At 34.5% G+C, this 25,591-nt stretch overlaps 1 protein-coding gene across 2 annotated transcripts in view; it reads right to left on the bottom strand.

Moving 5' to 3' along the window:
- EPHA3 (EPH receptor A3) overlaps window positions 1-25,591 on the bottom strand; it is a 349,268-nt gene that overhangs the window by 226,551 nt on the left and 97,126 nt on the right. The gene's annotated exons all lie outside the window — the stretch shown is intronic.

The following is a 25,591-nucleotide window of genomic DNA, read 5'->3' on the forward strand; positions in this document are numbered from 1 at the left end:
TTTTACATCCTAATCTTTTTAAGTGTCACTGTCCTTATGTAAGGTAAATATTTAGACATGGAATATTTGTGGTTGTTGATATTGGGATAAATACCAAATTTTACTAACCTTGAAACTTGACTGTCTCTAAATATAAAATGGGGATTCATTTGCCCATAGCCTGAAAAAGCAGTTTCCTTATTCATACTGAATTCCGGTAAAGGGATAAAAGAGAACTGACAGCTATGATTCAATAACACTGAAAGTTCATTCTGTCTACTGTTTGTCTACATTTAATACTAAAAAGGACCTGAATGAATGATAGGCCAACAGCTAAGTCTCTTTTAGCCTGGAGTATAGGATTAAAAAAAAAAAAATCAAATTCATCTTGAGTCTGTGTTTAGAATTAATTATGGATCACTTCAATGTCTTCTTGGCTACTTGAATATTCTCAAGTTTGAAGAGATTATTTTGCGTAACACACTGTAATATTAATTGTCTTTCATTATGTAATCTGGCATAAAATTGGGAAACAGCTTCTGTGACTAAACTGCATTATTAAAAATGTTATTTTTCCTCACTAGTACTTAAATTTTCCCATTAACTTAGAATTTAAACACACCTCCAAAAGAAGGTGCATTTGTGGCTTTTTTGTTTTGTTTTGTTTTTATCAAACCTGTCTGTTTCCAACATAAATTTGTATTTCAAGCCTTTCACCAATCTGGTCTGCGGCACCCGATCTGGTCCATCTGCCCAGACACACTTGTCAAACTACCACTTTTACCAGTCTGACCTCCTGATTGTCCCAGCAGCCAAGCTTTCTCAGATCTACCAACCTGGCCAGAAATGGGTGTTCCTACCCAACCACCAAACTTATGCTTTCTATTTTAAAAATATGTACATTTGAATTAAACTTCATTAAAGAAATAGTTTTATAAGCAGAAGTAGACCCTCGTCATTCTAGTCTCTAAAGTCTTATTATACTGTGGTCCATGGACCAGCATTGTCCATATCATCTGAGAGCTTGTTAGAAATACAGAATCTCAGGGCACTTGGGTGGCTCAGTCAGCTAAGTGGCTCACTCTTGATTTCGGCTCAGGTTATGATCTCAGGGTCCTGGGATCAAGTCCCACGTAGGGCTCTGAGTTCAGTGGGAAGTCTGCTGGAGATTCTCTCCCTCTCCCTCTGCCACTCACCCTGTTTGTTGTCTATCTCTCAATCTATAAAGTACATAAATACATTTTTAAAAAAATGCAGAATCTCAGCCCCACCCTACACCTACAGACTCAGAGTCTGCATTTTAAACAAAATCTTCAGATTATCCATAAATTAACATTTGTGAAGTCCTATTCTGTACTGCCAAAAATGTAAGTAAACAAACAGCAACACCACCACCACCAAGCAAACAATGAGTAACTAGAAATGAAGGAGGAAGGGAAAGGAAGAAAAAAAGTAAATGTCACACCAACTGCATTCTTTCTAAGTTATGTGTTTAATAGAAGACACAATAGTTTTACTTAAAATCTAGGTTGTGTTCATTTAGGTACATATATACTTACAGAGGTATTCATACAATATAGGAAATATTTCAAAATACGATGATATGCTCCACATGTTGCAATTAGTTAAGAGTTTGTTCTTTTTCTTTTTTTTTTAAAAAAGAGTTCACTTATTTATTTGAGAGAGAGAGAATGAGCTGGCGGCAGGGGGCAGAGGGAGAGGAAGAAGCAGGCTACCCACTGAGCAGGGAGCCCGACACGGGGCTTGATCCCAGGACTTTGGGATCATGACCTGAGCCAAAGGCAGTCACGTAACCAACTGAGCCACCCAGGTACCCCTAAGAGTTTGTTCTGATAGAAGTTCTTAGTATTTTGTACCACAAATAATTTACTGATGTCACACAATGAAAGAAATGGCAGGTACATTTTTTTGTCCAATAAAATGGCACTAAAATAGTTATTCTTTAGGGGACATCTGTGTCAATAAACATCTTATCCATTTTAGTGCAAACCATTTACAAGCAGCTTCCTAAGATTGGTCTAAGGGTACTGCCTGCCCAGATTAATCCTGGAGAGGCATATTGGGGGGGGGGGGTTTCTCAGCTCAGACACAAAGGTGAAGAAGACCTTGGCCTTACTCAAGGGGCGCACAAAAACGTGCTTCCAAAAATAGTTACAGTCACTTGTTAGGAGGACCACTGGAGCACAGAGGAGGGAGCACTTCCCTCTGCCTTGGGAGTACAGAGGTTAGGAAAAAAGTTGAAGAAGAGAACAAAGTGTCTGCTGGAAAGGCCCTGCAGGAGTTTCTGAGGCAGACTGAGGGGTTCTGGTGTTGGCTATAGTCAATTTAAAGGGTATATCTAATTTAAAGAAAAAGTGGGACAAGGAATTCTGCAGCCAGGCAGAGCACACCAAACCCTGGGTATTTTTGATTATCATCTCTCTTTCCCATGGGCATTATCTGCCTACTTGGTACAAAGGCAAAGTCCAATTAGACATGGGTTCCTACCCTCAAAAGGCACGTGATGTAATGAGCACTGGGTATTATGTAAGCCTGATGAATCACTGAACTCTACCTCTGAAACTAATAATACACTATATGTTAATTAATTGAATTTAAATTAAAAAAATAAATTAAAAAATAATAATAAATAAATAAATCAGCATTTACCAGTGGAGTTTGAAAGAACCTTTGCATGAAGTCCCAAGAAGGGGGGAAAAAAAGATGAATCTTTGCTTGACCATAGAGGTTTAGGAGGAGCCCAGAAGGAAGTGAGCTTAGCAGTAAAAATAGACTTTTGAGGACAACCCTTAGTCAAAAAAAAAAAAAAAAAAAAAATGAGAGACAGAGAGAGCAAGAGCGAGTGCAAGAGTGAGCAAGAAAGATACATTGGGGGCAGGTCCTAATTAAAAAAGCAGACAGAAGTGGTCACTCACTGGTTAATTTCATGAAGAGGAGGTGCAAACCTCCAGATCCAGAAAGTACCAGTTCTGCAATAATTTTTGCATTCAGAGAAAGTATATTTACCCGCAGGTAAATTGCCTTTAAAATAAATGCAGGCATGCCAAATATGTGTCCAATATTTAAAAATTTTGTCTCGTGATATTTCCTTTTCTTCCTTGAGTTTGCTTTTAATTCTCAGATGCCACATTCCAAAATATTTTTCCAAATAGCACCATGGTTTATTTTTCTTAATTTTTTTTTCCTCCATGAACCGAAAAAAAAAAAAAAAGAGGAAATTATGTGTTCTTCTAATGTTCCTTCTCTTAGGTAAATTCAAGTATTAGAAATATGGGGGGAGATGTATACCAAATAAGATGTTTTTGCGTATTTAATGAATTGCTTTTATTTAGGATCAATGTAATATGGTAGAAAGAATATTACAGAAGTATAGTTATTTAGGCATGGAGAAAGCCAGTGATGATGGCCAGCCACCATGCTTGTGCTTTAAAATAAAGACCAGCGCCTGGAACATAAAGCCTTTTTAGTTTTTTATTTTTCAATTTTTTATTTTTCTGGATTTTACTTATTTATTTGGGAGAGAGAGAGAGCAAGAGAGCACGAGCGGGGTGTAGGGCAGGGGGAGAAGCCGACTCCCCACTGAGCAGGGAGCTCGATGTGGGGCTCAAACCCATAATCCCAGGATCATGACCCGAGACAAAGGCAGACACTTAATGGACTGAGTCATTCAGGAACCCCAATAAAGCCTTTTTAGGAACAATTTTAGATTCAATTGTATGTATCTGGGGTGGGGGTGGGATGGAGCCATACTGTAAAACTGAAAGAAGATAAAGCCAGATAAAAAGACACTTGATTTATTTACCTAAGTGTCTTGATCAACTAACCTCTTCCGAGATGATCAAAATCATCTAGCACGATGCTTAAATTCCTTGTTAGCTTTATACTATTTTTCTCCTTCATTCTACTAAAAAAATCTTCAACAGCTAACCTTACACACAACCTTACACTCTCATCTGACAAGTTAGAAGAAAGTTAAAAATCTTTGGCCTAAACCATCCAGCCCCAACATAACTTTACATCCGTACATACCAATAACATTCCAATAAACACTATAAATTCAAGCAAACTAAAATTTTCTATGGTTCAGGGATAGAAGTGATAAATCTAGGTGAAGACACTTCCTATCTTCAAAACTTTACACTGACTTAAGAGGCCATTTTTACTCAGTAAAATTTAGCTTCAATGTTACATCTTTAATGAAACCTTTCTCTTTTCTATAGAACCTTCTAGCCAAATGCTGCTTCTAACTCATAACATACTTAATTGCTCTGGATCTCCATATCTTCATTACTAATATAAAGTTGTTGGCCTAGATCTATGAATTTCTAACTTTTATTACACACGTGCACCCTAAAATAATCTTTTAAAACCTATACCGCTGACTCATATATTGTAAGTTGGCATTTAAAATGTTTCCTCGCTAGTATAAATAACTGGGAATGATGTAATTTCCAGAATATTGTAAATATTGACATTTAAAAATAAAGCTGTTACACCACTCTTTTAAATGCACCCAGTGGAATCTAAATACCATAGTGATTTGATACCCACTATCATGTAAAAATAAACAACTGACAATTTATTAGGTCTTCCTTCATCTTGAATCACAACAAATAACTGAAAGGCACTTGATCTGAAATAGAATTTGATACACACCTATTTTCACATCCTCAACACCAAGTTTGTAATTCCTATGTAACACTTACATCCAAAGAACAATGCACCTTAATGTTTCAGAACCAGCCCGAAGGGAATGCTTTTCTTTAGAAAAGAATGAAAAGAGCAGTTGTGAAAAGAGACTAGCTTGAGAATTTGGGCTTAAACACAAATTCTCACATCAATACATATGATAATTGAGTATGTGAAGGTTAATTTCCTTAAAACCATAAATGTACATGTACCCCTTGGACATTCTCTAGGAGTCTCCACTTTACATGTACTTCAGTTTGGAAACTGCTGTACATCCTTCCTTGTGTATGTTTATAGATTACTCGGGTGTTACATTGTACACAGTACTTTTCACAATGCCTTGAATTTAGCAGTCAATATATAAAATTCATAATTTCTAAAGTGTCTCTAATTGTACATACACAAAATTTGTATTTAAATGAACATGGCATTGTTATTATGCTTTTCAATATTTATTCCCAAACACGTTGAAAACATGACAAGTGCTCTCATCTGACAAGAGCACTATAGTACAATGAACTTGTGCATACACTGTTTTATTAACACCAAGAAATTAATCTACTATAACTATATTGACAGGCTTTCCCATTTGCATTTTTACAATTTCTTTTCCAAAGAACACTATATTTCAGTCATGTTTTTGTCTTCAATATTTTGCTTTCTTTTTAGATTTTTATGTACCACTTAACCACACATTGCCAATTACACACTTACCCTGTCCATGAATATTCACCAATAGGTGAAACTATTTTCAGCAGAAACTTTTTCTTAAGTGAATCTAAGCAGGCATTTTATCTGGGGACCATGTGTCTTAACAAAGCAGCCATTTCTAACTAAGGATACCAAAATCAAAGTTACAGCAAATTTACTTTGCAATGTTATCACACATGCCAAACATAATATTGAACTACCAACAAAATGACTGCTATGCACAATACACTATAATTAACCTTGTAAATTCACTGTACTTATAGCCTTAACATGTATGTACTGTGGTGAAAGGAACCACAGTGCTGAAAGCAAATGTGAAATTTGCTAAATAAATTTTTGGAAGCTTAAGTCATTTGACCTTTCCAGTTTAAACAACCTAATATAGGAGTTAGTCATTCTTGGATATGGGACATTACAAATAAACTGCCCAAAATAATAGTCATCATGTTCTGGGATATCCTTGCTCTGAATTATTACAATAAATTTCCCTGAAGAGTTTAAATGAATAAAATAATAATTTTCAGCCTCCTGAAATCACAGGTAAATCTATGAATCAATCACCCCTCTAATATCTGGGAACATACAAATAGGACTTACAAGTTGTTCCTGGAAGGACACTTGAGGAATTTTAGTCCAAGTTCCAAGATTTAAATTTATATTATGACTTATAAGATGTTTTCCTTAGCATACTGAATACTGACTTAAATATTCAATCTTCAGTGATATATAAGTTCCTTACTTCAATTTAATATTTACTCAAGAAACACATAGGAAATAAATTAAGATTGATAAATGAGGAATCAGAACTGAGAGTGATCTCTTGGGCTTCTCTCTTCAATACCTAAACGAGACTACCTCTGAAGTTGGAGACGAATTTCCAGAATTTCCAAGAGAAAGACTATTAGTTATTTCTCAAAAGCAATTTGAAACAATTCACTTAGAAAATAATGATTTAGCACTTATTAGCCACAATTAAGATCTCAATGTGAGAACTTCTGTCTCTGCTAAAAAAAACAAAAACAAAAAACTGAAAACACTTAGAAATAATAATTTAAAAGTACTACATAAATGAATAAGCATACTATTTATAACAGACACCAATTATATATTTGACTGAAGATTTACGTATAAGATGCAATGACTGATTATCAGGTCTTCACTTAATTCTCTCTTATGAACATTTTTAACTAAATTTGTGTAATACATGTGTAGTCTCTCTCTTTCTCTCTCTGCCTTATAATTTGTGCTCTGCTTTCCTACTGTTAAAAAAAGAGACAACAGACCCAAAATGTAGTCACTCATGCTAAACCCCATGTCAGCAAACCAAGATTTAATATCTAATCTAATTGAAATTTCAAATGTCTCCTAGGAAGGTAATCTTAAACCAGTTAAACTGGAATTTTCCAGTCAGCCCTAGTGGTAATCTGCCCACAGACCCCTTCTGTCCCTCAAAGGAAGATGACCTTGTTTGAAACAATACACTCTTTCCCTTTGCTCACCCTGTGTTTTGCCTATAAAAGCTTTCCATACTTTGTACAGCTCTTTGGAGCTCCTTTCTATTTGCTAGATGGGATGGTGCCCAATTTATGAATCATTGAATAAATCCAATATGATCTTCAAATTTTACTCAGGTGAATTTTGTTTTTTAATACTACCTATATATACACACATTACCATACTTATTTCTACACCTCCCTCTCTTACTCACAGTCTTATACAATGGAATGCATCTGAAGGATTGAAGTGTGATTAAAGTCTCAATAATCATGCGTAAGCTTCAAACTTTATGATATTTGCAAAGTAGCTAATTATTTGGCCCGAAAAAGAACTGGTTTTCTACATGATAGAGGGAAAAACGCTGTCACAGCAAGGTAATTCAGAATGTACGAAGAATTCAGTATGGTATGACATGACTTGTTTTAGAAGAAACAACCCTGAACCATGTTAGACAGACCATCAAAACCAATTACTAAACCAACTAAAGCTATTTGATTCTGAAAAACTATCCAATCGTGGATTAGTCTAAGCTCTAAATATATAGGAACTAAAGATCTCTCAATTTTGAGCACAGAAATATTGGATGTTATAAGACAAACAGTGTACTGTTTAGTTAAATTTTATTTTGTTTGTTTTGGCCTTTTATTTAATATATAGCAAACTTTTGGCTCTCTGGATTCCTGGAACTTGGGAAAAACAAACAAACAAATCTTTCTAGATAGCTGATTCCCCACCTCCCTCAACCACCCGTAACTAAGGCTTTATTCTAGTTATAAAAGCTAGCACTTATTAAGTACTTACTTTGTGTCAGAGTCTGTGTTGAATACTTTATAAACATTATCTCACTTTATCCTCCTAAGGACACCACAAAGGAGATGCTTTTGTTATCTCTTCTTATCTCCAATTTATACGTGAGGAAATGGACCCAGATTGGTTAAGTCTTCTCCCCACAGTCACATAGTGAATACGAGGTAGAGTCAAGATAAAATCCAGACCTTCCGATTTATACCAATCATAACAATTAAAGCAACGATGCTTCTAATCATTGTCTTCTGTGAAAGAGACGTTGTAAAATGTGCAACTAATTAATTCGTTACCAGAGTGGAGAGAATATAATTTAAACATTTATTGATACCTTAAGTCCACAACCAGGGATATTTCTCCTTGTTTCATGGACTTCGCTATCCTGAGATCCACTCAGAGTTTAACTCAGCCGTGGAAGGCATCGGCCCGGCTGTGGCCCCACAGTGGCCCCAGGCAGATGTAATGTGAACACTTGTGTATGTTATCACAGCCCTTCTGCCTCTTGTCCTATTCCCAGGCTGCCAGTTGTGATGTTTATTATATTTATGCTACTTTCCCCTTTTCCAACATTTGGATTTTCATCTCCTATCAGCTTTGAAACTGACTTACTCAACAAGTTATGTGTCTAAAGTAAGGCAGACTATGACTGGGGCCTCAGTGTTGTCATAGGAATAAAGAACTTCACTACACAAACTTGTGGCAAACCCACAAGACGTATTTGCCACCCTACTTAACACTTAGCAAGGGTGTTTTCTTTACAATTATTTGGGGGAAAAATGTATCTTAGAAAATATAGCAGGCTATTATGTTCTAATTTTATGAACTGCCATCTACTTAAAGAATCTGATAATTATTAAACTAAAAGAAATATAGAAATATGTGAGTGATTGAGATGTATAAAATCTTACAGTTGGTAGAATATGTAAAAGTTCCATCCAGCCTACTTTCAAACCCAGTGTAGTTTCAGAAAACTGTTTTGAACATACCAAAAGCCTTCAGAGGAAGTATCAAGGGTGCTCAGAGGTTCATAGAATATATTCCCTGAGCTCCTCAGACATAGGAAGATTGTAAGGGCATTTTTATCTTATCATTACAATCATCTAAGCAACAACATATAATCATGTACCATAACTGAGCAGCAAATGAATAACAGCAAATAAAATGTAATTACTAAGTTACAACCCTTCAAATCATTACATCTTAAGATAGATATTCCAGGATGGATCATTTCAGCTGTAGATAACAATTTCCAAATGCCTTTTCATTGTCTATTTGTATTTTTGGAAGGCAATCCATTGTCTTTTCAATTCATTTATTTTTTTATTTTGTTTAAATTGGGATGGTAATCTCACAAATCATAGAAGCCTTTTTATTGTGTATGAGAAATTAAATAACGATTTTCATTGTCGATTTTTTCAATATTTTAGAGTATTTAGACCGTCTGCACTTAGTAAGGGTGACTGTATCTTTAATATAAACTAGTGGCTATTTCGAGCACACTTCCTTCTTCAGAAATTAAGGCAATTACTTTCCTGTCACTTCCTTTTTGTAGGCTTTCTTCTAACAAAAAGATAAAAAGGAAGGTAAAAACATATTTAAAGATAAACTAACTGGTGTGAGGAAAACTATGTGTTAAACAAAACAGTAGAATTTGTTTTATCATTTTATTGTTAGATTAACTATTTCAACTCCTCTGCCCTGAAAGTTTCGATACTTTGTCAAATATTTAGATTATGTCTCTATTTTATAAAGTGTAGGAAGGAGTGATGCAGTTTCTAAAACCACAAAAGGTCAGGGCATAGCAAATACCTAGACATGTGTGGTCCTATACCCAACATGTGTGCCTTCATTCAAGAAAGTCACCCACATTTTACTATCGTTCCATTTTTCCTATTTTATATTGATACAGTGCATATGTTAATAAAGAAGCAAAAATATTAGTAAGTAAAGGACCCACCAATATTCATATAAAAAGATGTCAGTATTGTACACAGATTGTGAATGAAGCTCAGAAAGGATTCATAAAAGAGTAGAAAGCACAGCTGCTAAACTTAGAAAGTTCACAATCTAGAACAATAACAAAGTTTGCTTTTTATTCACTTAAAAAAATCAATACCCATATTTTAGTACCCGATTTGTTATCAATATTTTATTTCTATATTTCTCTCCTAACTCTGACTCTTAAAAAAATATTCTAGGTCAAGGCATGTAAAAATGAAACATAGATATCTATCTATCTATTATAATAAAATGATGTAAATAAGATTCAAGTATATAAAATCAGGCAGCCCCATCATCTTATGCTAAGGAATCTTATGGGATTTTTGCAGTGAATTTAGATGTATATCAAGTCATCTAAAACAAATGTAATCCCACAACTGTGCTGAGTAAATCTCAGGTTTATTACTGGACTAAGAGTGTACAGAGACCATCCTCTATGAATAGAGCTGACAATTCCTCCGCCGTGCTGACCCTTGTCTGGAGTTTACAGCATGAGCTTGGCTACTAGCCAATATGAACAATGTTTAAATTTTTTTATGGCAGCTCAATGAGCTTTCAAACATTCATCTCCTTACTTACTGTGCTTAATAAAAAGCAAGCCAATGTATTTTCTCATTTCCTTTTCATCACTAATAAGAGTAACCATCAACCTTATGAAGGATATAGTCTGGTTTTACTTCCAGCTTCTTCTCCCCAGTAGCTCTGCATTGAAGCACAAATAGAATACCATTATCCCACCCATCATCATTACACAGATTTGGATATAAAGCAGTGTATATCTTGTCACTAAAACATAACAACTATATAAAGTAAAAGCCCTTGGGAATTACTTCTGTACTTGGACATCAACATTTTAAAGGAGTTTTACTGTATTAATGAAATAGTTGTTTTATACAAGTCTTTATATTCTGGAAAGTTTCAAAGTTCACAAAACTTCTTTTTAAGAAAATGATTTATTCATTTATTTGAGAGAGAGAGAAAGAGAGAGAGAGGAGGGGGGAAGGGGCAGAGGGAGAGAATCTTCAAGCAGATTCTCTGCTGAGCATGGAGCCCGACCCAGGGCTTGACCCCAGGACCCATGAGATCATGACCTGAGCAGAAACCAAGAGTTAGACACTTAACCAAGTAAGCCAGCCAGGCGCCCCACAAAATTTCTGATAGCAACACAGAACTTTGTAATCTATGACACCAGTAACATTTCCAAAGAAAAGAGTTTCATATGCGATCTTCATATAAAACAACCTGATTATTAATTTAGGAAGCATGTACATTCTAAGCCATATTTATTTACCTAAAAGAGTGTAATGATTTATTATTTAAATTTTAAAGATATGCATAATATATTTATTAACGTATTTTGTGTGCTGCCTCCTTCTAAAAGCAATACAATAAGAATGTATGCAGCAGTCCAACACCATCTGAAGTTCAGTCTGATACTCTATTCCATACGTCACTCGTCCTGAATTCTTTTAGAAACAAGATGTTTAAGTATATTCATAAGTACACATATTATAATAACTATATGTATATGCTAAGTATAGAGCACTAATGAATGTATGTGGATATATTTACTATGCATCCATGTATGCACCTATACATGCATATATGTACATGTCTCATATGTCTATAGGCACATACACTTACACACACGTATACATATACCTGCATTAATATTTACATATACATATATATATGTATATATATATATACACACATACATACATGTATGTATCTCAGTGTTTATGAGCTTTGAAAATACCCAATAGGTGTAGCAGACATGTCAGCCATCTCCAAAATTCATTACCAATCTGCCACTTGGAGATCTGTCAAACTAATAAAGAAGCATATTGTGCAAGCATACACATTGGGCACATAGTGAGTATTTTCTGGGTCCTGGTTCCCCACTCACCATCATCTCCTATCAGTCATGTCCTCAGCAACAGCAGGGGCAATGGAAATAGAAGCAGAGGTAATTAGAGGTGTGACTCAGTTCCACATGCACGGAAAATAAAGGCCACAGATACCCTGTTAAAACATGTTTGCATTATAGTCTTACCCAGTTCCATACTGAATAAAAGAGGGAAGGATTATGTTAATGAATGAAGTTCTTGCCTCTTTAAGCAACTATTGCCAATCTTTTTTTTCTGAACTCTAAAAACCACATTCTCTTGCCACTCCCTTGGGTGCAAGAACTTGTAAATTTTCACATTATTGTCACTTAGAAAGTATCATCAAAAGAAAAATATTAGCTTATTATAGTATAAAAAGGATTGGGTTTCAGAATTAGACCTGTGTTTATAACCTGGCATTGTGAACCAGGGCAAATTAGTAAATTATCTTAGCTCTGCCCTGGTAAATATGGCTAACAATATTTACTTTCTAAGGTTTTTGTTGAGCATTAAATGGTATGTTAATCATTGAGTACATACTTGACAATCAATACATGGCAATTCAAATGTATTTATCACTCATCCTTGAGTCAGGATACCTACAATTCAGGATGCAATAGATAACCATAAAACACTTTTTGAAAGCTGAAGAATAGAATACAAAGGAAATATATGAGGAAAAAATAAAATTGTTATGTGAGTGTTTATGATGATGTGGAGAAAAAGGAACCCTCGTGCACTGTTGGTGGGAATGCAAACTGGTACAGCCACTTAGGAAAACAGTATGGAGGTTCCTCAAAAAGTTAAAATAGAACTACCCTATGATCCAGAAATCCCACTACTGGGTATTTACCCAAAGAATATGAGAACACTAATTCAAAAAGATATAGGCACCCCTATGTTTACTGCAGCCTTATCTAGCCAAATTATGGAAGCAGTCCAAGTGTCCATCAACAGATGAATGAAGAGGAAGTGGTGTATGTATATGTATACACATATACAATGAACTATTATTCAGCCATAAAAAAGAATGAAATCTTGCCATTTGCAATGACATGGATAGAGCTAGAGTATTGTGTTAAGTGAAATAAGTCAAAGACAAAAAACCATATAATTTCACTCATGTGTAATTTAAGAAACAAAACAAATGAACAAAGGGGGAAAAAGAGACAAATAAAAAAAACAGCCTTTTAACTATAGAATAAACAGATGGTTACCAGAGAGGAGGTTGGGGGAGGGGGTGGGAGAAATTGGTGAAGGGGATTAAGAATACACTTACCTTGATGAGCAATGAGTAATACACAGAATTGTTGAATCACTATATTGTACACCTGAAACTAATGTAACACTGTATGTTAACTATACTGGAACTTCAAAACAAAACAAAACAAAAACCTGCCCTCTGTTCTGCAAATTCCTAAACATCCTTGTTATTTTACGCTTGCCTAAATAAATTTCTCATTTCATGTGGAAAAAAAAATTGTGTTTAGCATCAAAAAGGAATGTTGCAAGGGCATAGCTATTTGTAGGATGTAGGAAGACACGATTCTGTGTTCTTTTATAGAGAATGCAAACAAGACACCATGACCATGACCATGACATGAATCAGTTTCCAGAAGTGAAAATAAGCCAGTAGAGCCCGAGGAACACAAGCATTCCTGGCATGGGAGCCCAAAGTCAATGTCAGCGACGGGTCTCAGAAAGTGGACGGAGTGAAAAGTGTTGAATGACATCCTCAAAAGCATCTTATAACAACTCCAGCCCTGAGTTGCACAGGCTGTTTCTAAAAACACAGGATGGTGGACTTCCGGTTCCTCACGTCCTCTGGTCCTCCTCACTAGGGAGCTCAAGGGAACACTGGCCACACACAAGTGTTCTGCACTCAAATTCCAGTTCCACCACTTACCAACTGTCCAATTTCTCAGCGTATCTAGTCTCCTCTCCTGGGAAATGAGAACCTGATGGTGCCTTCCCCACCGGCATTTGGGAGGATAAAATAAAGCACCGAGCTCAGCTGTAAGTCAGGAGACAGACACCGCTGATGTTAAGGTGCTGCTCTAGTATCAAAAAGGAACCGTCTTAAAATTAGAACCAAGGAACTTTTTATACCAAGATTATTAATACAATATGCCCTGTAAATAACCACATCTACCTGTCATCTTTGCATTCGTATCACATTACAGAAAGAAGGGAATCAAAAGTCAGATTTGATTTCATGTCAGCACGTCAGAGCATCCTAAAAGGGAACTAACTCCATAGCAGCTGTCTGAACTCTTTGCTTAAGGAAACACCCTCAATCTCCAAATGCTTTGTCTTTGATATCTCTTTTATGACTCTGTTCACATTCTCAGTCCGTGTACTACCAAATTCCAGCCCCTGAATGTCAGGCACTTTTTCCAGCTCCGTGCAAGTAATATTCTTTTGCTCCTTTAAAATATCCACCTTCATGTGAATATTCCCGAAATCTTTATTCTTTCTCTCACATAAAGAATCTTAGTTTGGGTTTTCTTTGCTTAAGTGTCACTTTCCATTTACCTAAGTAGTTAGTAAGACTCCATATGCCTTTAAAAGTTATAGAAATTTCTAAGTAATGTCTAAGTAGATCCCAGAAAGGGTAAGTCCTGAGGTACCATCATGAGATGCTTGAGCTTGGGTTCCAACTTAGGTTCTGCTAATGTGTAATTTGAACGTTTAGCCTTAATTTATGCTTCTCAACCTTGACATGGTTTGCTTGGATAATTTGTGTTATAGAGGCTGCCCTGTGCATTGCATGATATTTAGCAACATCTCTGGCCTCTAAACACTAGATGCCAGTAGCAATCCCCACCCCAAGCTGTGACAACTGAAAATGTCTTCTTTAGACATTGCCATATGCCCTTGGAGGCAAAATCACCTGGGCTGAGAAATTAGTCTGTGCTTTAAAATTCTATGGGTGGTACAATGAAAGAATCTGCATTAGCATTTTTTTTCGTGATATTTCCATGAAAATCTAATTTCCTTGAGGGCAGGGACATTTTTCTGTTGTGTTCATTCCCTATTTCCAGTGGATACTTGGTATAGTAGGTATTCATTACATTTTGTTTGATGAAAATGAATAAATGATGGAATATTTAACTCCACAGAGATTGAACCTCTCCATTTATTACCTCTTAGCAACACATTTTGATGAGTCTCTAAGCAATATTCATCTTTTATGCTTACTCCACTTTTTTTCCTTATGAGCTTATGGATATTGTCCTTGCTTCCTTTTAACATAAATTCAGTTCAGCTACCCTTTAGAATCCAAGGTGCTTGGGAGCAAGAACTGTACTGTCCGCCCCCCCCCCCCCATTCAGGTCATTAATCAACTCTGGATGCCATAAAACCTTTACACATGTTGACTGATAGATTGGAATATCCCATCTTCAATATAGCAGCATGAGATAGGCAGCAAGTGGGTCCAAATCTCTGAAATATAGATTGTCCTCTCTAATAACTACCAGAGAAGCAAAAATGTTCCTTTCCAACCATTTATATATACAGATTCATTTCTGAGTTTCAGAAAACTTTACATGTTCTTTATGCATTAATTCAAGAATGGTATTCTCTCGTCCCATAGCATATGTTTTCTCTTTTTTGTTGAAAGTAAGTCTTCATGTCAAAAAGCAGCAGCTGTTCCCAATTATAGCAACCACTTTTAACCTTTTGTGGCATTGTACTGACCACTGAACAGAGAATTCAGGAATATTTTACATGGAGGGTCTTTCACTATTAGAAGCCATTCTTACTTCTTATTTTTATTTTATTTTTTATCGAACAAAAAGTCTGTGACTGTTCACATGATGGCTATGAGTTTTATGGTCTCAACTCACCCTTGGAATCTTTGGGTCTCTTCTTACAGATCAAATCTGTGATTAGAAGTCCAGCACTGTGAGTGTTTCTAAAGGGCAATCAACAGCGACATGTCTCAGAGGACTACTGGAAGAGTGGTAAATAACAACACGACCAAAGTTGAAAATACATTTTTCCTACATGATATCACGGATTCTGTTCCCTAAAAGAGACATCCATAAGTGATTACTGTTATCTGCCAACAGGATGTTTTGTCCACATCCTGGAAGATGAGAAGCTACAAGAACAGAGTATACATGCAGTCTCTCTAGTCATGATTCTTTCCAAATGGCTCTCACTTTAGGAGCACTTTCATCAAACATTATCAAAACTTATACTTCTCTCTACAATTGCTTTCTATTAAAGTTTAGTGCCAGCTGTCAGAGCTGTAATGTAAACCCTTATTAGCTCTTATAAGTTCTACTCTGGAACTAATAAGGGATTGTCAAAACTCCAAACACAGACAGAAGCGGGGCGGGGGGGGGGGGTAGAAATCACAGGAAAGAAGGTGGAAAGTGCACAACAAATCTGTACTTGCAAAGCAATCTTTGTGAAACCATTACCAATGCCTTTCACAGAATCTAAGTATCTCAAGAGGGAGAAAACGATCTACTTCTTAGTTTATTTTGCATAAGGTTTGGTTTCCCTTCCTCTGAGAGGCGTTGACTAAAAACAATGAAACAAACTGGAAAAGTTAATGAAATCTCAATAATCTCTTTTTAGAATCATAACCTGCATTCTGAACAAAATTAATGGGATTCTTCAAATTTTAAAATACAGAATCTTTGAATCTTTAAAATATAGAATCTTTCTGAAGAGCTGGAAAGAAAAAGCACGTTGAAAAATTAAAGATGAATATTCTCTACAGAAGCTATAGATTATGTATCAGCTTTAAATTACTTGCGGCACATCAGAATAAGGAAGACTGTCTATATGAACCCCAAAGTAGGCTAAGTAAAGAAATGAAATTTCAAGAGCTCCTTCAGAGCTCAGCTACTTGATGGTATATTATGATGTCAGATCCACGAGCTATCCAACAAGGTCATACATATTAAGATGCCAAATAACTCTAATTTTATATATTCAAAATAATTAATATTCCACCTCTCACAGAGAAATGGGCTTAGATATGTCTTTTCCTCGGAAAATTATAATCACTTTTCAGATGGGTTTGCATTTAACAGATATTTAGTGAGTGGTATACAAAAGTGTCCTGATCTTCTTCTAAAAATGAGACTGAAAATGTGATGACAAAAACAACTTCTTTCAAGTAAAATTAGAGCTATTTTACTTTCTGCAATTGAAATTATTTTTTTTCCCATGTCTTAGATTCTCATAGTAAATACTGTATTGGGAAGCACAATCCTCATTTTTCCACAGACAGTTCTCAAACTACTCCAATGAGGAAATTATTTGTGTTCCCCAAAGACTATATATTTGGCATACAGGTGTTGCCTAAATAATTATTTCCACCTTTGAAACACTAGACCAAAGTATCTGAAAGCTCACAGATTTTAGCATAGTAAGAGAAAAAAAGAATGATATCCTAAAAGCAAATACTCTATGGCTATTTGACAAGGGATGATTGTGAAGTGGGTTAGAACCTTGGGAAAATATCTTAATACTGACCTATAAAATGGCCCTCCAGCTCAAGACAAAGACTAGAAAAAGACATATTTAAAGAACAAATGTCTTATTATTTTTCCCTCTTTGAACAATGGAATTGACAAGATTATATAACTAAAGTTAGCCTGTATTAGGTAAAATAACCCACATTTTACTAACAGGCTGTAATTCTCATTTAGTTGTAATCCTGTGTTAGACTGTTACTAACATTTCTAGAAACACTGCCTGTGATTTTTAAGGTCTTTTATAGTGGTTTCATTGATGATCACCTAACTTGTACTTATTAATTATGAGTTATTCCAATCGTTAGACATGAATTCATTCTACTCCTTAGAATTAATGACAGTCATATCTCTTCTAATATGTTTGCAATTGAATTGTCTCTGATTGCTCAAAATAATCTGTTTGGTGTTTGTACAGAACAAAGAACTCACATTTCTTTTTAGTATCTTAAATATGCAAAAATCCATGCTTTAAATTTATACTGTTTGTTTTTATACAGACTCAGAAATGAACTACAATACTTAAGTAACTCACAAGCCAAATACACTCTCTTGTTTTTCCTCTCTTTTTCATATTTTAAAGGACTTTTTATTTAATTACTGTTTAGATGGTACATTGACATAATTTGATTGAAAGTTTCCAGTAATATCATATAGTAATTCATGTAAACACATTTGGCAGTTACTTCATACAATTTATACTGTTTTCTTCACTGCTTTTTTCTTTTTTTTAATATTCGGGTGATTCTTAAATATACATAATAAATACCCAAAATAAATCAAATAGATATGGTTAGTTCTACACAGAGTCAAGTAAAATATTTTGACAAATATTTTTACTTACTTGATTATGTTTTTTTGATTCACGTGATTCCTTCTAGGCAAGAACATTATTTATTGTTATAACCTCCCCCATTACCTAAGCTAGTCTTTTATACAATGAAACGTTAGGACATAACACAGTGAAAAACTTCTGGGTTTAACATTTTTGAAATGTAGAATTTTTATTTTATTTTGCTATTGTTGTTGTTTGCTTGTTCCTAAACTATATTTTCTTAAATCAGTTAAAACATAAAAGCTTTTCTGGATCTACAATAATAAAAATGTCCATCTCTAACTTTAAGGCTGTTTTTGAATAATCAGCAGGGGAAAAAAAATGCTAGAAGGAATAAGAGACGAAGTCAAATACCAGATGGGAAAAATCAAGAGTGACTGATGTTAAGAAGAAGAAAAATAAAAGCTAACAAGAGGAGAGTGGAGGAAATATCACCTATGATTGAATAGCCTAGAAGCTTAATGAAAATAAAAATGAAGTCTCCTCAGGAAAGGAAAACGACAACCAATGAATAAATAATGAATAAATACATTCATTAAAGATCTTTTCTCCCCCTTAAGGTATCCTTAAGCCGTAAGGTTTAAGGTTAGAGAGAGGCTGTTGAATGGACGGGTTTATCCCATCTGTCTTAACACAGATGAAACAAGAAAGCAAGGAAGATTACACATTCCAATGACCCCGATGACTAACAATAATGCAATAATGATGATGTTCAAATACACTTTTATGGAGGAAGAAACTGAGGTTCAAACTGTTTAGCCACACAATTGATAAGCAGCATTTCTGGTGCTCTTGAGTCCAAGCACTCAAACATTTGTCAGTGACAAGAGCCTTTTGCTAAATAAAACAATTAAATGCAAACTGAAATTTGAGGGCAAATGGGGGGGGGGGGGGAAGAGTTCTGCATGGTGTTAATGGGACCAGAACTTATTATACAAATTGGTGAGAAGACACAGACACTTGTATAAATCAAGAGTTTTATAACTATTATAAAGCTGTCAAATGTATCTGTTTACTTGAGAATTATGTACATTATTACTTATCAGTGGCATATTTTTTTATTAAAATAAACGCATTGGTTTGAAAAGTCAAGGGTGTGCAACTGTTCACGGCAAAGTGGGAATGGAGGGTTATCATTTTAAACTCTGGGAAAACAAATAAGTTTTTCATAATTCAAGGTAAGAAACTGCAGTGCAATAATTAAAAGATGAGTAATTTCAGTGCAGTAATTAAAGGATAAGTCAATAAGTACTAGGCGTGTAAAACAAAAATTATTTCAGCATCTATATAAATAGTTTGAACTTTGCTTTATTATAGGTACGATAGTCAATTGATTTTTTGCAAGTCAGAAAAACAATATTCATCATAAATTCATAAAAGAGAAAAGGTATTCTCTCAGGTACCAGATACTAATTAATGAATAGGTGAGATAAAGTACTAATTCATTAATTAGTATCAAGATAGTTAGGTCGATCTAGTCTTAACTTGTTGGAACTGTATGTGACCTAACAGTCAAATGTGCTCATTTCAAATTAGATGAAATGAACATCGTTACGTGTCTGAAAGACCTAGTAGATCCAAAGATAAATAGCGTAAAGCATGTTCTCTCTAGAAGTTACATTCTAAGAATGCGTGGTTGGAATAGTTCATTCAGTAAGTATTCATTCAGTAAGTATCTAACTGAAAACTTAATTATACTCTGCTAGTTCTAGGCATGATGTTCCTAAAAAAGGACAAAATGTGGCCCCTTCCTTCAAGTAACTTCCAGTCTGAAAACTGGACAGAAATGCTTCTTTGTTTGTTTGTTTGTTTATTTATAACTAAGCTTACCGCCCAGCACCCAGCGTGGAGCCCAGTGCTGGGCTCAAACTCAGGACCTGAAGATCAAGACCTGAGCCGAGATCAGGAGTCAGATGCTTAACCTACTGAGGCCCCACGTGCCCCGGAAAGAAATGCTTCTGAATTCATTAAACCATTTGAACTCCTTGCAGTTCCAGAAGGTGCAAACAGACTCAGTAGTAGGTGAGAAACTTCGAATGAGATTTTCGATTTTCTCTACCTCCTCTGTCAGAGTAATCAGAATCTCCAAATCCTTTTGTTGTTGAAAACTTGACAGCTTCTTTGAGAGTTTCTGAATTGACAGAGGAATGAATGGAGAATAAGAACTCATATCCTAAGTCCTAGGTGAAACAAACATAATTATCAATAATCATCAAAAAGTCTAGCTGTCTTCATACATCACATCAAACACACTTTTCTAGTAAGCTGCTAATGTACAAAAACAAGGAACAAAGTTTGCATTCCACAATGAATGCAAAGAGATAAAACACAGAGCAAGAGATTCTTCAGTGACATTAATAAGGTACTTGGTACATTAAGTCTAAACAAAGTTTGTAGGAGCAGGAATATTTATAGTAACGTCCTGGTATCTGCCTCAAATGTAATTAATTGACTATATAAAAATCCATTAGCATTCTCATTTTTTCTCTCCTAACTAAATCAAGGCAGATAGCATAATTCATTAGCCAGGACTGAAAATATAATAATAAATTTCACAAGGTTCTCTTGGCATTAATGCAAAATTTCTTCACATCTCCAATCTTAAAAAGTTTAAAGAATTGTGCTGGGACGTAAGAAATACAAATGATTTCCCTAGCGAAATAAATCAAGTATATTTTGAATGTTAATGATTGAAAACAGCAGATGATTAAGGTTTATGATTTTAATATTTAATGTTACCGTTTTAAAAGAGGTTTATCAAATCCTCTAAAAACAACTCAACCTGCAATTTGACCACATCCAGCCAGTTCACCCAGAGACCAGAAACATGGCCTAAATGCTTAAGCCACATACAGTAAATTAAAAGAGATACCATGATTTCTTCCTCTATCATTAAAATGAAAACCTATTTAAACTAAAGCCATATTTTAAAATTATATATTACAGAAACTACCAGAAAAATGAAGTCTCATTCATGATTTCTTACTTTTCTTATTAATTGTTACATTACTCTTTATCAGTTTTAGCATGTGTAGTTATTTTTTATGTGCATTTCTATTTTACCAAACTTATTATAGTAAGCATTCTCCCTTTTTCTGCACTTGCAGTTTGCACGGCATGCAATTCTACCAATACTTCTTTCACTCTTTTCTTATTTTCTCCCTCTAACCAATCCTTAAAGGAGAAAGGTGCACCACTTTCTATTCTTAGCTTTCCCGTGTTCATTCTTTCTTAGCAGAGTAAAGAAGACCAGGAACATACAGCATCTTATTGTAGAAAATTTTAATTTCCTATCACTTATATCCTCCCACACCAATGCCTCCTTCCTCATTAACACTAATAACTTATTTTTAGTTTAAGCTGTCATTAACTGAGCTCTGTTTAATAATTCAGTTAAAGATCAATGTTTCTTTAAAAACAAAGTCCAAACTATTTACCCCCCCAACACACCCACAGATTTTTGAACTATGAACCAAACTAATTTAACAGGGATAATGTTCATCTTTGTCTTTTTTAGTGTGCAACACAGGATTTGGTACATATTACAGACTCAATAATTGTTGAATAATTGAATAAATGCTCAAAAGATATTTTCCACGACTTCATTTCAGGAAAAGTGTATTGTTGTGAAAGTTTGCATTATATAAAAGAAAAATGTAATGCTATGGTTAGAATTCTGGTCCTGTTTACAAAGATACCTTTGGTTTTAATTGTAGTTCTGAAATTGATTGGTGATTTTTTTATAGTAAAATGTCTTTATCAATATTTTTTACTATCAAATGGATATTGTCATATTTTCAGCATTTACTTAACCAAACTTTAACTATCCCAATCCATCTACAGTAGAATAAATAGTTCAGAATATTTCATTACTAAAGTCAGAACAAATGACCTGATTATGAAATTTAGCTCCTTTATAAAGCCTCCTTGTGGAATAAGATCAGAACACAAAACTCTAATGGGACTTCTACCCATTTTGAGATTTTAAGATAATGGTTCAATAAATAAATTATAAACTTTATCTTCTGGAATGAGTAAGCTATGTAAGATAGTTAGCCTCTTTTCCTTAGTCCAAACAGTGATGATCCAAATCTGTCAATGCAAAGGCTTCTCATCATTAATGAACAAATTCCATTAGGAATTTGGAAATACTCAAAATTAATCTCTCCTTCCCCTACATTGCCAAAGTCCTTTGTACCCCTGGTACAAGACTGATTGGTCTGTCTTGCATTAAAATTATTCATTTATGTATTTGTCTTTCATTATGTATTTGTCTTTCACATATTTACCTGTAAGGTAGATATAATCCATCCATGTTTCCCCTGTGTCTAGTGCAGATGGTCAAAAACACTTATTGAATTAAATTTGATAGACTTTCTTTTTATATATCTAAGATGTTTAGTAATCTATATATATCCATATTTTATTAGATATCGCTCAGGCTAGGCTTAGTCTTCCCAAAATATTATATTTTTGCAGGTAACTCTTCTTTCTAAAAATTCTAGAAACAAAGATGTGGGAAATAAACTGAATTATATTAAACCTTATATTAACAGATTCTTGGTTACTTTATGCCAACTCACTGTGGTCCTACTCTTCTTTCAATGTACAGTACTCTTAACTCCAGGAGAATTTGTGTCCTTACGGGGTTTCTTGGTATCTGTCACCACTGGACTAAATCACAGGGAAGCAGTGTGGATTGAGGTTAAGATGGGAGCCTTTGGAATCAGACTGCCTGGTTTCAGAACTCCAATCCAACACTCACTCATTAAAGAAACTAAGGCAAGATATTTAACCTGTGAAAGCTTTGTTCTCATTTTTTTTAAATGTAGATAATAATAATAGGTACCTATAGGTTATTTGGGGGAATAAATAAGATAGTTTGTAGACATGACTTAGCAAATAAACACACTGGTATCTAGTAAGTAATGACATTAAAAGAAAAGGTGAGTTCTGATACAATGCTTAGAGTGAAATAGGCACTCATTAAATATTCTTTTAAATAAGGTCAATGAGTCTTGTTTTCTTTTGTGTTAGGAAACTGAAAACCTATGGTTGCTGCTCATTGTGTTATAAAATTGTCCTGAGATGTTTAAAATCTAGCTACATGTGTGTTCCCTGTAGTGGGTACGTCAAGGTGTTGTCCCATCTTTTGTAAAAAAGATTACACAATATTATTTGGAAAAAATTTAAAAAAACAAAACTGATCTCATGAAATACATGAAGTTTGTTTAGCTCTCTTTTCATCTGCTTCTTTTCTGAGGATTACTGTTCCTCTCTGAGCCTGAACAGAAGCACTGCTGCTAAAATGTTGATTTGTGAGAGTCATAGCACGCTATTCAGACCAGCCCACAAGCTTACTAGAAAGCTAACTGAAAAATTAAAAACAAAAAAAGGAAACCATAGCCACCACAAGAAACACCAGCATCATCACCGACAGCAACAGCAAAATTACATCCAAGAACCAAATACAGAATTAATTGGTTGAGTATTGGATTTTTAAGACATAGTACAGTAATGCCAAACTAATATATTTAAACAAGTATTTGTTAAATATATAAATCAGAAGAAAGTAGAATACCTCTACACATTGTCTAATAATCCGAATACACAAAGACTTTGTGATTGTGAAAAGAAAGGAAACCAAAAGTCACCTGGAAATATCGGCAAACGTCAAGATATAAAAAAATGTTTCACCTTTAAATTACATCACTAAAAAAATCATCCCCCCTTTAAATTACAATCACATCTCATTTTTGTGGACCATCTCCAAGTCTACTACAATTATTTTTGTTGACTTAACTTTAAGATCTTTGTCTTAAAATAATTTGCTATTTATATATATGTATCTCATTCTGAAACTAGTATTTTTAAATGCTGAGAAAGTCTGTGATGATAAAGCATTACTATATCAAAAAGGTGCTGTTGACATCCTTCAATGTAATAAACAAGATTCAAGGTTATAAAACTTTCACATAAATCCTTATCTGTAGGGGAACCTAAGTGGCTGAGTCAGTTGAATGTCCTACTCTTGATTTTGGCTTTGGTCGCAGTGCTGGGGTTGTGGGATCAAGCCCCATGACAAGCTCCATAATGAACATGGAACCTACTTATTATTCTCTCTCTCTCCCTCTCCATCTGTCCCTACCCCCACCTTGTGCATGCTCTCTCTCACTAAATAAATAAATAAATAAATAAATAAATATCCTTATCTCTAGGAGTAAACTTGGAATATAATTGAATAACATAATAGTTACTTTAAAAAGTAGTTCAGTAAATTAGAATGAGGTTAAAAATAAAGCAATTCTGATTCATTGTGAACTTGCTGAATTACAACTTTATGTGACTCTTTTATTCTTCTACGAGTTTGTCCTCAAGACAGCATATAAAATAAGTTTGTATGCTTTACTTCTACTAATACTTTTATGTGATTCTATTTGCCTTACTGATACTTATTTTTCTATTTCTTGTAACTTTCAATAAGATTTTAAAACATACGAAAATTATTTAAAATCCAAACATCTAATGATTAAGTTTCTTGCCCAATGTCATATTTTATGAGATAGTTCTGCATAAATTCATACATATTATTAAGAAGGAAACATATCTATTTCTCTCCTGGTATGGATATCAGAGACTGGTTCCATAGAGACCAAATTAGAGAGACTGGACAATTTTGAAATTCCTCCTGAGTTAGGCCATTATTATTTTATTTAAAATAATTTTCACAGGGATGCCTGAGTGGTTCAGCTGGTTAAGCGGTTACGTTCGACTAAGATCATGATCCTACGGTCCTGGGATCGAGTCCCACATCGGGCTCTTTGCTCAGTGGGGAGCCTGCTTCTCCCTCTGCCTGCCACTCCCCCTGTTTGTGTGCTCTGTATCTCTCTGATTAAAAAAATATATATTTAAAAAAATAATAATTTTCACAAATATCCTATGTCACAAAGAATACCATAGAGACAAAATATGATTTAAAGTGGATTATAAAAACTATTGAGATTTCTCTCCCCTCATGTATGTAAGGAGTAGTATCTACTATGTTGTTTCGATTTTAGAACTTTCAAAACCATACTTAGCAATGATATTTCTGATGGTGCTTGCCAAGGATCTAAATAACATGGAGAAGTATGAGGCTAGAGTGTAGCTTTTGCTCTCATTAAGCTTTTTTCTATAGATTATGTCTATCATCAAACCAAAAAGCTATTTTCCATTCACACTGTTAGAAAGGTTAATTTATGTATAAAGTATATTCATTTCTTCTGCATGGTTTGAGATGTAGTGAATGGCTACAAAGAGAATACGAAATTCAATTTCTTTTTCAGAATGTAACAGCAAACAAAGATATTAAAACAAACTAGATTCCCAGGACTAAGTAGCTAAATTCTCCTATGTATTTATACATTTTAAATTTTAATAATAATTTCAGTGTGTTCTTAAACCTTGTCTAATGCAAAATTAACAAATTTGGGGATTAGGTGGAAGTTTTCATCTGATATATCAAATTTTATATGAAAAAAGATTATTTTTAGTTAATTTTACTTCAAGTGCAAAGAGCATTTTAATAAAAATCAACTTGGTGACAGTATTCAGATTCTTTGCTACTATATTAAGGATAAAATATGCATTCCAACCTAAGGTGTGGTACAGATATTCTCCTGGGCAGC

The sequence above is a fragment of the Ursus americanus genome, chromosome 4 (assembly GCF_024610735.1).
Source record: "Ursus americanus isolate L20-20 chromosome 4, mUrsAme1.1.p, whole genome shotgun sequence".
Taxonomy (NCBI): domain Eukaryota; kingdom Metazoa; phylum Chordata; class Mammalia; order Carnivora; family Ursidae; genus Ursus; species Ursus americanus.